Below are 15562 nucleotides of genomic sequence, written 5' to 3'. Positions count from 1 at the left end.
CAGCACTAAGAAGCTAAAGCCACTGCAGCATGAGTTCGACCCCGGCCCTGGAGATGACCCACATGGCACAGCAGACCTCTCCTGACCTGCCCACTGCTCCCCTCAGCAGTGTACTTCATTATTCAGCCTGTTCTGCTCCCCATTCTGTCTTTCGTGAATCCTCTCACCGCCCCTGCACCCCTAGCCTATACCCCAGCTCTGTATGCATAAATAAATAAAAATCTTTAAGAAAAAAAGACTGGGATAAGAAACTGAGGTTATGAAGGCAAAATGTACCAATTCTCTCTCTTCCCCAGAAAAGGAGCAAAAACAAAAACGGAAGAAGTTGATCTCTTTCTGAACTCATTTATTATCCTGCCTCTAATGTTGCATCTACTAACAAAGGAGAGCTCTCCATGTAACCCAGTGTGACCCCAAAACCCAGTGGCACAGAAACCAAAAAAGAAAAAAAATCTTGCCACCAGCTTTTGAGAAAAGACCCAGCCCAAGGCAAGGGCCTCCGCAGGAGACTAAGGCAAGGCTCTTGAATCAGTTTCCACCCAGGATAGAGCTTCAGGTAGTATTTTCTGAGGTTGAATAATAATGACAGGAAAATACAAGTTGGTTGTTTTCTGCAGAATCTTAGTGTGACGCCAGTTTGGATCCAGAACTGTGGAGACTGAGCATCACTTGGCCTTTGGCCGCTGCCCCTCTAACCATGAGTAGGGCACCTTGCTTCAGTCCTCCCTGGCTGTTTTTGGTCTGGATAAGGAGAGATCACTGAGGATAGAGAATGCTCTTCTGGGCCTTCCTTCTAAAGCCCAACTTAGTGAATGAGGAAAAATCAAGTTTTTCCCTTGTTTAAAATGGATAGAGTACCCAGTTTTGTCCTACTGTTGCAAGCCCATGCTGCTGTTCTTGCAAGTTAAACAGAAATAGGAAGTGACCTTCGTGGCCACCATGGCTGTTTCCTGGCCAGTGTCATCGCACCCAACATCTTCTGTCATCTACAGCCAGTAGGGTCCACTGGTCACCTTCTATTCTTTTTAGAGTGCCTCTATTTCTCCTCTTCTCTCCCTTTGCTTCTAGTGCAGTTATTGCTCACCTTCTCTTCACACAGTTCCCTCCCCCAACCCCTTTGTAGGTGTCTTTGTTCCACCTCCATTCTTCCAACTTCTCTCTTGGCTTAGAGCCCTCTGAAATCTTTGAAGGAATTCAAGTCAGACCATTCTTCCCTGTGCCTAGTCCTATCACATTGTTCTTGGCACCGCTCACCAATGCTGCCTTGAATCGAGCATTTTCCCCTGTGTCCTGTGTTTGCTAAGAACCTAGAGGGTGACAGGACAGGAACCGTAGTGCACTGATACTGGCTCCTGTTGCAGTCAGTGACTGGCCAGATGCAGGTGTACTGCAGGTACCGCCTCCAATAATAATCAAATGAATAAATTAATCTTTCATTAATTGTGAAATCTGTTCAGGCATATGGCCTAGTGCTAAACATCTGCAACCACATAAATAAATATTACAGGATGGTAAGGCCTTTTTCTTTATTTTTGTTTTAAGGACCCTTAGATGCCTCCTCTTGGGGGAAGGTCATGCTCAGAGCCCAGAAGGCAAACTGCTCCCTAACATTTTCACATACTCCCTTTGTGGGGAAGTGGACAGCTTGTCACCTGGAGGGCTGCAGTTTTCATTTGTTACAGGAGGTAACCTGTAGCCTGACCTGGGGGAAATGTGATAATCGGGATGTGACCTCTGCCCCCCCCCCATAGAGAAGCACCCAGACTTCACAATGCACCAGGTGGATGCCTCCACAGCCTAAGGTGTGGCAGGGAAAAAGGAAAAACTCTCATGAGTTCAGACCAGTCATACAAAAGCAACTTTCTCAAAACAGGCACTGATACTGCGTGGTCCTGCAAGTAGAGTGGCCCAGGAAAAGCTTCCCACCGCCTAACTGACGTTCATTTCTAATTAACTAGACTTCATTCCATTGTCCCTCTCTTTAAAACCACTCAAATGATCATCTCACAAAACCTAACAGGATTAACCTAGAGCATTCCATTGATGAAAATAACAAAATGTCCATCAATATGATATATGCAAGCAGTGCAATTTTCTGGAACCATTAGGAAGAATAAGACAGATATTTAACTTCTGATATGAGTGGGCATTAACATACTTCTCAAAAGGGAAAAATAACTATGGAGTGGGATGACCTCCTTCACATCTATGCATTTATAATTGCTAACACCATCCCCTCCCCCAGCCTTTTTTCCATAACATTTATCCCTATTGGACATAATATATATTTTGCTCATTTGGTTTTGATATTACTGTAGTGGTCATGTTATAGGGCACCCCAAATCTGTTACAGGACAAAATCTGTTATATGACAGGGGGAGAGAGGGACACCCCTGAAACTCCAAAAACCTGCCTGCACTAAGTGGGTTCTGCCATCAGCTGCAACAAGACAAACATATAAAAATTTAATGAAAATGGACTTTAATACAGTGAATATACAATACGGAACACAAAGAATATAACTTCCAAATCAAACACCTGAAGTGACCCATCCCCTCGTGGGCAAAAGTCCACCCAAAAGGGATTGGCCTGAAGCAAGGCCTGAAAGCCCACCACAAGACTAAAGCACCTTCTGGCCGGGACCCATGGAAAAGGGTCAGAAATGACCAGACAAATCTGGGAGGAAAAGAGCAAAATCAAAATCAATATAAACACTGCCATAGTCACCTCCCTACAGGTATCTCACCCACATCTGCCTTAACCAGTCCAGGGTCAGGAAACAAGCACCGCTTCTTCCTCACATTCTTGCTACTCCATGTGGCTTCCTTAGGTCTCCTCCTTGTTCTCCATCCAACTTCCTTCTCTTCTCTTCTCCCTTTCTTCTCTCCTTTTTCTCTGCTCAGCTCCACCCTCCTTCTGGGTGGGGCAGGGAACCTAGAACCTCCCTTTTTCCTAGGGACCACCCTGTTACAGTCAGTGCATGAGGAATTTGGTCTGTTTCATTTACTCCTTTTTCTCCAATGCCTTGGCTATATACTCAAACCTGACTCCTCGAAGTGGGGTCCAAGCATCTTGGGGAAACATTTTTAAGATGCAGCCTCAAACCCCACCTGATCTAATGAATCTAGAGTCTCTAGTTTAACAAAATTTTATTTATGGTAAAGGTTGAGATGTTCTGCTTATGCTTCTTTCGGATAGGCTTAACTGTGTTGTTGCTATGAAACTTGACACCTTTGGGGCCTTTGAGACCCTGGGGAGTCACTGTCCTTTCCAGGGTTAACTAATACCCAGAGATAACAATTTGCCTAGGAACAGCTGTTGATATGCAAATCAGCCATACCAGGATCTCTGCCCCCAGGCCACCTATTAGCAGGTTTCTGAATTCTGGAACACTATCCCCATGTTCTGAATCACCCTTCTGGAACTATCACTATCCCTCAAAACCCTCTGAAATCAAGCTGTCCAATTCTAGGTCTTCTTACCCAGCTTCTTTACTTTGCCTCTCCTGAGTAAACCAAAAAGGTAAAAACTTTTGCCCACCTCTCTGCCATGTGGCCTGTGTGGCTTGACAGGGCCCCTCCCTTTTGGGCATCCTAACTGTCTTCAGTGGCAATCACCTCCTGATCTGTTAGCCTCATCAGACCCCAAAGAAACCAAATTCCCAGGTACACTTCAAAACAGGCTGCTCTTTTAAATTATTGTCTTCATTGACTGCCACCTGCCACCCCTCCCCCTTCACCTTGCCAATTTCAGTTTCCTTTGTGTAAGTCTGAAGATACCCAGCAGAGCCAGATGTTTTGGTAGAGTCTGAGGAACAGGCTGCAACATAGGAGGGTGCTAAGCCAACTCATCAGTCTAAACTCACGTTTAAATAAAGATGATCGAGGATAACCATGAACAAGGTTGTAAATCTGCTTAATGTAGTATGGCTATGTTGAATGCCAATAATGTTCCTTAAGCACAAGCTTTGAACACTTCAGAAACTGCAATTACAAATGATTAAGACCTCTAAGATAATGGAACCATTTCAATTGAAACACACAAACTTATTTACAGTATTCTGAGATGTCAAGGAAGCAAATGAAAACCTGCCATCCACATCCATTCGTTTTTCCCAGTGGTTTCTTAACATGGTATATGTTTCAGATAGAAATAACTCCTACCAGAGAGCGGCTATTATGCTCCCAAGCAGAGTCCCTTCCCACATTTGCATTTGCCTCTTGTCTCTTCTGCTTTGCAAAGAATCTTGATCTATGGGAGTGAGCTAACTGAAGCTGAAGTTAATAAAAGCAAACATTAAAAGAACATAAAAGACTTTCCTCCCTGACTCAAAGAAAAAAAATACAATACGGAGAACCTGTTTCGCAGCCATTCCACCTTTGACAGATAAGAGGAAGAGAGCAGAAGACAGCAATGATATAGTAAACTTTCCCTTGTAAAAGTTCTTTTACTATAATTTTATGAAATTAAAAAATGATTAGCAGTTTTGGGTTAGAAATATGAGCCAATTTCCCACTGTTTATGACTATCATTTTTATCGCAAAAAAATAAGCCTTTCACACCCCTCACGGGAAAATACACACAAAGATAACTGTGACATGGTAGATGTGTTGACTAATTTATAATCATTTAGTAAATCAAATCATCACATCTCATACATCTTTACATAATTTCATCTGTCAATTATGGCTTAATAAAGCTGGAATAAATAAATACCTATTTTTGTGACCATATGAAGAAGCTGTAGGTAACAAGCCTTGGCTCCCCAAAACTGGCTCTGTCAGATGCAGTATTACTGCCCAAGCAGTGTTTCAAACTTGACTTGTGTCCTGAATGAGTGAAGTGTCCCCTGAAACAGCATGTTCGGTTCTCAGTAGGTATTTTGCTTCATTGCTCCTTGACCCTTTTCCAAGAAACCTAATTTGCCCAAGGGAGTCTCACACCGGAAAAGTGTTTGCATCTGCTTAGGGAAATGTGCCCCAAATAATGACTTATTTAGAACCAGAAAATGGACTGGAATGGAATGGATTTGATAAGCCAGTTTGAGCAGGCAGGGAGCAACCTGGGCCTCCTAATTCTTATAAAAGGAGCTCTGCCGCAAGGCAGCCGGCCCCATTTGGATTTGGTGAGACACCTCCGTCCAACAAGCACTGCCTCTGGACACGCCACGCACAACTCTTCCTCTTACAAAGGCCACGCCTGCAGCTCCACTTACACGACTAAGATGGTGCGGATTTCTCGATTCAGCCCAGCAGGCCCCAGTGTAGAAGTTACTCTCCGAGGTATGTGACCTGTTGCTCTCCGAAGTATGTTAAACTTCCCGGAGACCTGTGGAGGACTGTGGAGCGCTGGGTGGTGGTCACGCTGCCTGTAGTTTAAGTGATTTTGTGGTTGCAAGGAGATTTGGCTGCTGTGCTGCCGTGTGCATTGCCCAGAGAGAGAAGAAAGTGCAGCCTCTCCCTTACTGAACTGAAAATGAAGTGGCCCTCAAAAAATAGGGATCTGACACTGATCTAGCAGAATGAAGGATGAGCTGAAGCAAATCAAAAAAAAATGGAACATGGCCGTTGCTTGACTCTTACTCAGTTCTATTTTCTGCTCTTTTTTGCCTTGTCTTCTTTCTCTTTTCTGCCAAGAAAATTTCTTGACTTGTCTATAACCATAGTGGCAAAATTATCAACCCCGAAAGGGCAAAGATGACAACAAAAATGCTCATCAATTTTTTAAAATGGAAGCTAGACTGATTTCTTTCTGTCTTTATCTTTTCTGCTATTTAGTGAAAAACTAGAAAAGTAAAGCCATTGACCTAAGTTAACAAGGTTACATTTAAACAGAGTCCTGTTTAGGCAAAGGGGTAATGAGAATTTACCTTTTTTCCCTCTATGTTTATAGCTATCTTTGTACAATTAGCAAATTATTAAACGACCTTTCCTTCAAAGTGTGCAAGCAATTACTTGTTTCCACTAATAAGAGAACATGTTTTACAAGGTTCGAGTTGATTAATTGACAAATGCTGATAAAATCAAAGCAGAGCTAAAATGCAGTGTACCAGCTCTGGTGTAAATTACTTTTGTCCAATAATGTTTCAAGTCACTATACATTTATGGTTTAGCTTTCAATAAATATTATTGTCTTAATTGAAACACCCAAGGTGGGAATTTATCTCTGAAGGTGACTATCAGGAGTCACAGCTGGGACTAAACATTTCTATATGTGTGTATGCTTTTTTGCTCAATCAAAACATTGATTGTTATATACCCTTAATGAATGGAGCACAAATATTTTAATATACTTGCAAAGTTATGAGTGTTTGATTGACTTAAATACATTGTTCCCTACATTTCTGATAGCTTCAATTGTTAAAAAAAAATCAAGAAGGAAAGAAGGGAGTCGGAAGGAGGGAGTGAGGAAGAAAGAAAGGGAGGGAGGGAGGAAGGGAGAGAGGAAGGAAGGAAGACTGTCTCGAAACATGAGCTTCTAGTAATCCAAGAGCACTACATTCTTGGCTCATTGTCATGCAACTGTCACAGCAGCGTTGGTGGGCTCCATTAGAGGCTGTTATGTGCTCATGTGTCTTTGAGAAATCAGAGATGCTTGGCCAAATCCAGATTCCTGTTTTTGTCTATGAGTGATTAGCTCTCCAGAAGAGTTTCCACATCCTCAGCCAAACCCAAAGGGCCAGAAGATCCCAGGAGGAGGGGCATCTCTGTTGGACCCTATAATATCCTGCAGAGTGCCTGATAGGGGTCCATACCTAGGGGATAGCACCTCAAGGACACCATAGCAGGTAGATTTAGGGGTCCACCAATTTGATAGTCTCACCTGAGCATCTACAGAAACCCTGCCTAATCTAGACCTCGTGGACATTAGCTAATCCTCCACAAAATGTCTGTGACATACTTTCCCAACAAGTATTTATCAGCCCTAATATATGCCAGGCCCTAGAGAAATATAGATACACCATACAGATTTTCTGTCCTGAAGGAGCTTATCATACTTCTGTCTCTGAAGACTTCAATTTTCCTTTAAAAAGATACCTTTTTGTAATGTTCCCAGTCTCATGCTCATCAGGTGATGTTTTAGATATTTCAAGAAGTATTCTCGATGTATGTCATTAGTACTTATCAGAGACTGCTATGTTCTCTTGACCCTAAGGCAAATTGCATTTGCCCTTTATCTGTCGGAGTGACAACTTGCTGTTGTCAGGTAGTAGCTGTACCTGATTATCACAGCCACCAGACCTGGAACTGAGGAGAAACCACCAACTAAACTGAGTCAAAGGGTATGTTGCCCTGGGGTGATCACAGAGATCACTGGTACCAGGGTTGTGCGCTGTGAGGGTCAAGGACAATTTGGGACGCATAGAGCCAAGTTGATTTTGGAATGTACAGTAGAGGCAGATTACAATGGCCAGGCACAGTCGGGGGCTGGCACAAGTTGCCTGGGGTTAGTAAGTGGCGATTCGCAAATTACTGACCGGAATGTAATGGCAGGGGACAGACTCATGATGAAGGTCACAGACAAACAGCCCATTAGAAGAGATCAGAGAACGGTAACATGCCGATGAGCTGCCGGAGCCTTCAGCCATCAGCACTTGCACATCCTCAAGGACAGGAGCTCCGGGATAGGCTCCACCAGCAGGAGGGTTGGCGGGAGGGCGGGGAATCTCTGCTGCTGAGGGCTTGGGTCACAAGAAATGAAATGCGCTCTGAGGAATCTAGGTCATGAGGCTGTGCGAGGGACAGGCAGCATGATGGAAGATTTTTGAGTGTGGGTTCATTATGCTTTCTCAGCCCAGACATCATTAAGACAAGTGTCTGGCACACAGGAGACTCTCCACAAGTATTCTACCCACTGACCTGTGTTCTGAGGGGGAGGCAGCTTCCAAGGGAAGCCATGTTAATGTAGCAACATAAAAATTAAATTAAATTGCCCTGACACTTAATGGAGAAGAGAAGACAACACACACACACACACAGAGGAGAGTCAAACACTTCAGTAGGAGGATAGTTCCTTTAAATGACAGAAGCATTCCCCAGGTATTAATGGGACCCTCCCTCGGTTTCTTTCCTTGTGGATGGCATTAAGTAAGAAGGACAGGGTGGTAGGGAACCAGAGAACTTCTAAGATTGTGTGGCTAACTGTTAGTTAACCTGTCAGAGACATTTTCCTTATGGAAGCATTTAGGAAGAAAGAAATGACAAGGGAAGGGCAAACAGGTTAAAACTCTGCCAAACTCCTTCGATCTTGCAGTGAAAATCTCAGTGAGGTGCCAGAATTGGACTGAATTGCTCCGACACACCCAGACTCTTCTCAGATCTGGGGCTGCCCTGTGTCTCTGTCAGCCCATCCCCATCCCTCAGGCTCTTTTATGTCTGTTTTGAGCTGCCACTCAAAATAACAGGAAAAATGATTGCAGCAACCTCAGTGAAAGCCCTGTTGTGCTAATGCTGTATGTCACACATAACAGCACAATCTCAAAAATTGTTTTAAGTCACCAAATTTGGTGAGTGGCCCATGGCAAAGACCACCTGGGCAGTGCTGAGGCTGGCGGCAAAGACCACCTGGCCAGGAGCCCCGTAACAAAGCCAGCCTAGAGGAACCTTCCTCACTGGCACTCTGGACCAGTATTCCCTGTTTTGACACTAGATGGGGCATAGTTATTACAGTGGCCTAAATTGTGAATACATAAAATCCAGAGGATGAGAGCATTGCCTTGGAACTCAGCATTGGGCTGCCAAATCGAAGAACATCGGCAGACCATGGCTTTTCGTTGTCGTCTGAGAAGACTGTGACCAAGCCAAGTTCTTACAGTGAGTTTGTCCCAGAGCTGAAAGCTAGAACCCTGGGGACCTGAGCCCGAGGCACAGCCAGGAGGGTTTGGGGAACATGTGGATACAAGAAGCCAAATACTCAGCTTTTAGAAGCTACCTTCCCTTACAGGCAGAAAAATTATAGGGTTCAACCTCCAAGGCAAGTCTTCCTAAATGTATTTTTCCTACAATTTAGCTCTACATGTAGAAGAGAAAAGTAAGCAATGTTTGCAATCCAGATACATGGCTATCTTCATTTCCATCTCTATTTATTTTTTATCGGTCATGGCTACACACACTTAAACATGTGTGCAGGTGTCATCGGTGATTCTTGATACAAATGAATGATCTTCATTTTATAAAATGTGAATACACAAAATGTAATCTAGGATATTTAGGTGTTAGCCACCTTAAATTTCCTACAGGTTTATAACTCTTAAACTTCTGGGCTCTATGGATAAGAAAAGTCTAGTCCTCTCCTGTTCTCTCTTGCATCTAGTAACGGTCTTCACTTGGGCGTTAGATCCTAGATTACCGAAGGCAAAGCAGGGTTCTTGCTCTTCTCCCTTCTCACTAAGAAGTCTCAGTGGAGAAAAAAAAAAATTCCAATCTCTCTGAAGTTACAATACTTTGCAAAATTTTTTCATAAAAGATCCCCTTCCAAAAAAGATTAATGTAGCTTGAGTTTTAAGGATGAGGATGGTGGCAGTTCTCTCAGACAGTAGCACTTCTCACTCACAGAATAGTGTTAAGTCCAATTTTTATTTCATTTTTGAAGCAGCCTTCCTATTTCCATAGACGTGCTTCAAGCCCTCTCCTTTTTTCTTATTGGATGTACCTCTTCAACATCCAGAGTGTGAGGGGAAGAACACTCAGTGAATGAGAAAGAAACCACCCAGACTGATTTTTCCTCCCTTTAAACATCACCAACAAATCTTTTCAGCAGGGTTTGAACCTCTTTGCCCTTCAGTTGTCATTTCTTTCTTCCAAGATGCTTCCACAAGGAAAATATCTCCAACAGAGTATGAAGTAACATACTTTTAAAAATTGGAGTTTAAAAACTTGGTGTATGGACTGATGGACTCTTCCCCATGAGGAATGCTCTCTGGGCCAATCTTATTCATCCTTAAACAGCCAGCTCAAATGTCATCTCCTCTGCAGAGCTCACCCTCCCCATTCCCATGTCTCTTTCCAGAAACCTCGCTCTATTCTGTGCTACCAAAGCCCTTCATTCACACCACTAGACTGTAGCCCCAGTACATCATGGCCAGTTAAGGATGTGTCTACAGACCTGAGGGGGCTGCTCAATACAGGGCCAGCGAAGCAGTGGGTAGGGCTGACTCATCTTGCATCGCCTTCACAGAGCATAATAGATGATGTGCGCTGTGAGCTGATACAGATGTATGGGCTTGCACCAAGTTATGTCAGCATAGCTCTCTTAATGTAAGTATTCTAAGGTTTTGAAAGTATGTTGAGTAAAAGTGCAATTAAAAAGCCATAGTCTGCTGAAGAAAGTTCCTGAAGACTTTAGTGTTTTTTGTTTGTTTGTTTGTTTGTTTGTTTTTTGTAAACGGGAAGTTATATATAACTAGGTCCATATTGCCAGGCCTGTGGGGCCATCGGTCATTTATGTGCTTCCCACATCAGAATAGGTCAGAGGTTTTTGTTTTTTTTTTTTCTTGTCACAGGCCTCAGCTAAAGATGTTGCAAATAAACCTAACATTTATAAATCAAGTTGCTTGTTAAAATAAAATAAGGGAACAAGTAAAAGAAAATATTTTTCCAATGGAAAATATTTATAGAAAATATTTTCTGAGCTTATTAAAGAATTTGCCTGTTAAAGAAGGACTTTTCTTTGCATGATAAAGTTTTTCCTGTATTGCTGCCCAAATTCACCTGGTATTAATTTCATGCTGTTCCATAGTTATTTAAAACACTGGACTTCGTCCTAAAAAGATGTTTAATTTATACAACAGATATTCTTGGCTTACTATGTGAATGATCCCTCTCCCTGTCATAAAGTTGGGATGTATTGTGTATTATTTCTGGTTCAGTTAATGAAAGATTAACTTGTATGGGTGTTTTAATGATTTTAACACAAATCTTATTGGAAGGAGTCAGTTTATTAAGCTCTTGATTTGCAAGAAGGGAGGGCTAACCTGAATGCTTTTGCAGATCCAGAGTATGGAAAATGACACCAGGCACGAATCTCAATGAAATACTTATCCTCCAAAGAACCAAGGACATTGTGCTTGGAGCTGAAGTTTTATGAGTTTTCTTTGAATGTTTCCATTTTCCTTTTTTTCTAGATTGGTCCAAAGGGAATTGAAGAAAAGCACAGGGTAGCGTGGGTTTGGCCTCATTGTCATGAGAAGGTGCAGGCAAAGGGCTGGGCTGTCTGTGTCCCTCTGCATTCAGAGTGCAGGGTCAGCCGCCACCTCCTCCTGTCTCCCCTGGTGGGCACAGCAGAGGCCTTTAATAATTCATCCACTGGGTTGCAAAATAATATCCTTGACTCTGCAACTATGCATTTAACACATTCTCAGCAAATGCCTTGTGGAGAGCCTAGTGCTTTCAGAGGAGGTTCTGCCCTGCATAAATAAAACACTCCAGTGTTGACCTTTGTCAGTAAACAATACCAGAAATGTTGAGTACCTTTAAAATTCAAACGCAGCTTTTAAAATGCGTTCTCATTTTCATGGACAGCTGAGGCCTGCCTGCACTAATACCCAGCTAATCTGGGGTCGGCAAGGAGCTTGGGAATCAGTCAGACTCGGTTTATCTTTGCTTGTTTTAGCTTCACGTGTGGAAGCTCCAGGGTCCCGGCACTGTTCAGTTCTCCCTGCAACCAGGCATTTTAATTTCCCAGGAGGTCATTCTCGTGTCTGAGCATTTGTCTCATGAGCATCGCATTTGGACTAACATATAGGCCTCCGCCTAGTTTTAATTAAGTAGTGAAGCTGATCTTTATTTATTAGAATTTTATTTCAACTACGGACACCGCCCACCTGCCACTACGTTAAACATGTATTTTTATGAGCTGTGTCTTCTCGCTCTAAGAAATAGCTAAAGCAAAAACCCTCATCTTGCTGTGAAATCTCATCCAATTTTTATAACTGTTCTGAGGATCAGAGCTCACAGGGCTAGTAGCTGCCTGCAGATGGCATTTACCCAGCGGTGACCATTCCTGGCAGACCTGCAGGGCAGCGGGGTGCAGGCAGGTTCTGGGTGGGAAAGCTGCCTCTGACCTCTTCCACTGGTTTAAAAATTAAAATCTGTTCAGAAGAAGACTGCTCACTTCTAGCCTGGAGCAGCTCATAGTAATCCCAGGTTAATGAAAGTATTTTAAAGGAGCAGTGTTTCCATCTCCTTGCTCAGTTGTTCCCCATCTCCCCTCTTTATTTTACTTCTGTTCTCTGTCTGCTTTCCTGTTTGGACAATGGAAGTAACTGTTAGAAGACAAATAATCTGAGCTTCAATAGATACTGGTTTAGAAAGGCATAAAGCCTCCTAAGAAATGAGATAATGAAAAGTTAGTTTAGTATAAAGTAATTTTCAATCATTTAACTGGAAGTTCTAGTTAATAGAGAATCTTTTTATTGAAAGTAGTATAAAATCAAGCTTGCATCCTACCTGATACCATGGATGCAGTGATACCCTGGATGCACTGGTTCCAATTTCTTCAGCTTACATTTGTACATCCAGTACTAGGTATTACCTGCTGATATCAAGAATACATCAGAAATATCAGAAGTGAATGGAACAGTTTTTCAGTCTTTGCCTTTCATCACCATGGCGTTTTTGAAGCATATTGATTAGTTATTGGTAGGATGTACTTAATTTGGACTTGCTTTTTGTTCTTTCATGATTAAACTGAAGTTATATGAGCCTGCACTTTTAGAAGACGGAAACATTTCTTTGGAGTATATAGGCTTAAAAAATAAATGATAAAGTAGCGCCCCAGAAAATCGAGGTTATAAAGCTTGGGCAAGAATGACTCAGGGTGATACATACACTTCAGTAAATTATATCAAAGGACACTTATGCCAACATGTTCAACTACTATTTTTTCCCCTAAATATTATTGTAACCTTAGTTTGCTAAGTGATCATTAATCAAAACTGATGATTAAGGTTATTTTTAGTATTTTAATTAAATATGCTTTCATTAATTCTACATTTTTACCTGGAGTCAAATGATAGTAAAGTGGTTTTTTTTTGGTTTTGCACCTAGTTGTTAGGTCTGATCACTAACATGTAAATGATATGAAAATGTCAGGCCTATCAGAATTTGAGGTGAAGAAGGCTTCTTAAATCTAAATGAGAAACAGAACAGGGTTTAAATTACATTTCCCAAGTGCCATACTTGTGTCTCTTTCACTCTTTTAGGCATTAATTCTTTATTTTTATTTTATTTACTTTGCATAAGAATGGACTCATATAACATCAAAATTCTTAAAACCAAAATGTTTCCTTGAAGCAAAAATACTTGAAAACATAACTTGACTGTAACTGTATGTTTTGATTACTTCTGATACTGGTTTCTTACAGGTTTGTTGGTTACAGATGACCACATCTGCACATGTTTGAAAGTGGTGCAATGTGACTTGAACATTTTCACAAGAAATCTTTGGCATGTTCCTCCTTCAGTGAACACCCATATCTTGCTAGCTAGGAGCTGTGTGCACAGCAATAAGCCAGAGATGCAAATGGGCCTTCTTGGTGCCACAAGGGGTAAAGTCTCAGCACTATGACGCTATCCCCAGCAGCCTGAGTTTGATCTCAGGCTAGGGAGCTGACTCACATGGTGCAGCAGACCTCTCCTGATTCACCTGCTGCTCCCCTCAGTAGTGCATTTCAGTAGCTCTGCCTGTTCTGTTCCCCACTCTGTCTCTGGTGAAGTTTAGCTCTAATATTTATTTTTCTTCAAACATGTGAAGATGATGGTCATCCTTTATCTTTTCCCCCAAATCATAAAGCTGGTGAGTTGTCTTTCCCAAATTGACATCAATTTTTTGGAATTTAGCAGTTGTTACACTTAGTTTCCAAAATTTCAGGACATCCTCAAGGTCAGGTGACTTAATTCTTACAAACGCGATATGGACTCAGATTTGCTAGGGGCAATGGGCAGCGTTTAGCCTAGTGAGGTATCATGGTGGTTCAGGATTGGGTCTTCCACTTGCCTGTTATGACTATCCAGTCCTAGCTTTTTTATGCCTTACCCACCCCCACTCCCACTACCACCTTGTACTGAAATTCCACATTTGCCTTGTTTATTATACCTCTTCCAATTTGTGGGTTGTTTTGCTCACAGAAGGAGACTCCACAAAATGAGAGTTGAACAGTTCAGTTATCTTGGGTGTCTTTTATTAATGGCCTTCCCTCAAATATTTCCATCTTTTCCTTACTTCTTCTCTTTAGGCATTTTAAATATATGTGATATACTATCTTTTATTTAAAAAAAAAAATCAGTTCCAATCATTCTGGATTCAGTCTTCTCCCAAATTCTTCTAGGAATCTTTCCCATCTTTTTAAAATTGTCTTTTCTTTTGTGCCATTATTTCTATTTATCTCTTATCCTCATAGAGTCAGAATTCAACAGAGAAGTTTTTATAGATGTAGTCATTTCTTTAGTGGCATTCCTTTTTCTTTCACTAGGGTTATGATGATATAGTCATATAGCCAAAATTTTATTTTTTTGAATTTCTTTTATGCTAGAGGAAGGAACTATAATTATGTTCATCTTTCCTCTAAATTTTAAAAATGTTTTTCATAAGTCATGGTGTGGCTCTGATTAGAATTAATCTTCTCTGTCCTCACTATTATGATCTAGTTATAGTAACTTTTTTAGAAGAGTCCTGTCATTTTCATGTCATTGACTTTTTTTGCAGCTGCTCAATAATAAGGCTATTAGGCTATTCTGCCCTGTCCTAAAGATTGTGAACAGACTTCTACCATTCCCTAATATGCTTTAATTAAACCACTATAAATCTGGCTTTCCATGGCTTTATTTAAAACTCTTAAGATACATATATTATTTTTTGTCTCTTAGAGAATTCTGAAATTAGTTTCTGTGGTACAAAAGTGTGCTTTATCTTCTTTCTACTAAAATGATCTATTTTCTGCTTGCTTTGAGCAGTAAAATTTAGTGTTGGGTATTTCAGGAGTTGGTAAGTAAATGCACGTTTTACATACTGTCAAGATTTTGCTAATCTTTTCAGTCTGTCTTTTACAAAGAAGCTCACTTTAGTTCTCCAGTTGATAAATTAACATCTTTATTGTAGGAAAACATTTTACTTAGGAAGCATGAATTTAAACCCTTTGACATTTTCCTCAAAGCAATATTTTAGAGAATAAAACAACCATTGTCGTTGTGTAGACACAGAGACCAGTATGATCTTAATAACTTCAATTAATTGTAAAGTAGTGAGGAAAGAGGCAGCTTGGTCCTTTCCACAGCCTCCAGCACTCTTGATTTTGCTGGTCCTGTTTTGAGCTGCCTGTCCACTTTTCTTCTTTCTTCCTATTGAGGTATTTTTTTAGTCTTTATGACTCAACCCATATTTTTCTTCTCTGAGGTGCTTCCTGACACCCCAGATGGAAATAATATCTCCCCACACACTGATACAATAATTTTTTTCCTTTATTATTATTGGTTGCAATATCTAGTGACTGACCTCCTTGGTATTATGGAGATACATCATTTTATGAATGACAATAAAGATTGGCTAGTTGGCAGAATTTTTTTTT

General features: G+C 41.3%; 1 protein-coding gene across 4 annotated transcripts in view; it reads left to right on the top strand.

The window, feature by feature from the left end:
- ENOX1 (ecto-NOX disulfide-thiol exchanger 1) overlaps positions 1 to 15562 on the top strand; it is a 489446-nt gene that overhangs the window by 286279 nt on the left and 187605 nt on the right. The gene's annotated exons all lie outside the window — the stretch shown is intronic.

This window comes from Condylura cristata, unplaced genomic scaffold (genome assembly GCF_000260355.1).
Source record: "Condylura cristata isolate star-nosed mole 26May11 unplaced genomic scaffold, ConCri1.0 scaffold00010, whole genome shotgun sequence".
Taxonomy (NCBI): domain Eukaryota; kingdom Metazoa; phylum Chordata; class Mammalia; order Eulipotyphla; family Talpidae; genus Condylura; species Condylura cristata.
This window is presented reverse-complemented; position numbering and strand designations above follow the sequence as displayed.